A 2,512-nucleotide genomic window follows, 5' to 3' on the forward strand; every position below is an offset into this window, starting at 1 on the left:
ATCACTAGATATACCTAAATAGAACCACAAAAACAGTCAATCTTTTTATTTAAGAGTTCTACCTGGTTAGATAGCATAGTAACCGCATCGAGGTTCAAAACACCGGTTGCTTTCGTCGGCTTTGTCCTCATAACTTGCTACTGATAGTTATTTAGTGACATCTCTTCAATAAATTTGTAAGCCGCTTCAGTGTTTTGTTCTTCAAAGTTCCACCGGTGGCTATGTCGATGAGTTACCTCGTTGAGGGGTTCACACCGTTGTAAAACGGCTGAACCTGTAGCCAAAGTGGTAACCCATGGTGAGGGCACCTTTTCAAAAGATCCTTGTATCTCTCCCATGCATCATAGAGCATTTCTAGATCCATCTGCACAAAAGAAGAGATGTCATTCCTCAACTTAGCCGTTTTAGCTGGTGGAATATATTTAAGTGAAAACTTTTCAGTCATTTGTTCCCAAGTAGTGATTGACCCTCGTGGTAACGAGTTCAACTACTGTTTAGCTTTGTTCCTCAATGAAAAGGGAAATGATAAACCGTAATTTATACATATTTCTATCCCATGCTTAGCACATTTTATGGATGATTTTTCCTTAGATTTGGTGAATTCGATGCTCCTAATGCCTTAATTTCATGTTTTATACTTAGGTGAGCATAGGAGAGTGAAAGGAATGAGAAACGGGCCAAAAACGGAGAAAATGGGCCAACAAACGAAATCAACACGGCCTGGACATCCTCACACGGGCAGACCACACGGCCGTGTCAATTTGACAGAATCGAAGCATGACTCACACGGGTAGATCACACGTCCGTGCCTATTTAACAGCCTTGACCACGGCCTTAAGTAATCGCACACGGGCATGTCCCTATCGAGCCCAAATTGAGTCCAATTCGGAAAAGGCCAATTTTGAGGGTTCTTAGGCATTCTAAAGCCTATAAATACACCCTAGAGGAGGAGGAAAAGGGGGACACAAAGGAGAAAGCAGGGAACTGCTCAAGGAAAGCCGATTGATCCATCTCAGAAGCCGGATTCATCATCAAGACTGAAGATCTCCCCTCAATTTCCCTTCAGGAGTTTTGGGTTTTTCTTTATGTTTTGTATTCATTATTCTTCGATATGTTTACCTTTTAGTTATGAACTAAAACCCCTAAATACCTAAGAGGAATGAAACCTAAGACAGATCTTGTTATTATTAACTGAATTATATGATAAATATTTGACTTGTTCTTAATTATGTGTTCTTAATTCTTGCCTTAATATTCCAGGATATTGATTCAAGTTAAGCTCTTATTCAGAGGAGGAATAGACCCTGTCTAAGAGTACATTTTTCATAATTAAGCGGAGTTAATTGCGCGCCTAGAGATAGGGTGGCAAGATTTTTTCGGATTAGGGTGAAACCTAATAAGGGGATCTATAGATCGAGTTAATAAAACCCTAGGGAGTTAATTAGAAAGAGATTCCAATTATTCAACCTAGGGTTAGACGTTGTTAGTCTAGAGAGGGTTAATAATATAACTTAGGGATTTTTACGGATCAAGTCAAATGAATAAATCGTCCGATTCAGAGTCAAATAACAAGTGAAATCTAGGTGGATTTTTCCTTAGGTATTGTCTTAATCAATCGAGTTTTCCAAAAAGTATTTTCCCTAAATTTCTTTTCTGTAATTTCTTAGTTTAATTAATTAGTTAGATAAACAAAATCTGTAACACCCCTTACCCGTTACTGTCGCCGGAATAGGATACAAGGTATTACCAGAACATAACACATACCATTAAACATAACCGAGATATAAATATGTCATCCAATTTGATAGTGCATCGTATAACATATGTCTTGAACAATATTAGCCAACTTTAATGGCTTGTACAAAGTAGCTGGTTGAGTACTGTAACTAATATTTTAAACCTAGACAATATGACACGTAACAAAATAATTAAGCCTACTATACATGCCATAATTCAAAACATTTAGTTCAAATACCCTAAAGTATGATAGTGCGGGTAGATCTTCACGATCCTTAACTCCTGACCAAGCCGGAGGACACTATAAGACAAAAGAGAGAAACAAAGTAAGCTTATAGCTTAGTAAGTAAGTATGTAAATACTAATTAAAGAATCTAACATGTTTACACAACAATTCAAGTATATCTACTTTAACTTCACTATTCATTCCACTTTGATTAAGCTGTGTCTCATTGCGTCATATTCACTAAATAAATCATAACTCGAGTTACAAAACTCGAAATTAAAATCCGTAAAATTTCCCTGAATCTAGACTCATAAAGATTTTTGCTAATTTTTTTCTATAATTTTTGGTTCAGCCGATTAGTACAGTTTATTAGTTAAAGTTTCCCCTGTTACACAGCTCGACTGATCTGACCTCTGTTCACTACGAATTGAATTTCTCTCAGTACACAATTCAAACAACCCTGAAGTCCATTTCATTTAAAACTAGTCTCAATAAGGAATTTAAGCATGTAAACTATATTTCTTAATTTGATTTGTACAATTTTTAATG

General features: G+C 36.3%; 1 non-coding gene across 1 annotated transcript; it reads left to right on the forward strand.

The window, feature by feature from the left end:
• Positions 1 to 290: 290 nt before the first annotated feature.
• LOC128294474 (small nucleolar RNA R71) lies at positions 291 to 397 on the forward strand. Its single transcript, XR_008284784.1, has one exon. It is a non-coding gene; the product is annotated as a small nucleolar RNA R71 (small nucleolar RNA).
• The last annotated feature ends 2,115 nt before the right edge of the window (positions 398 to 2,512 follow it).

This window comes from Gossypium arboreum, chromosome 6 (assembly GCF_025698485.1).
Source record: "Gossypium arboreum isolate Shixiya-1 chromosome 6, ASM2569848v2, whole genome shotgun sequence".
Taxonomy (NCBI): Eukaryota; Viridiplantae; Streptophyta; class Magnoliopsida; order Malvales; family Malvaceae; genus Gossypium; species Gossypium arboreum.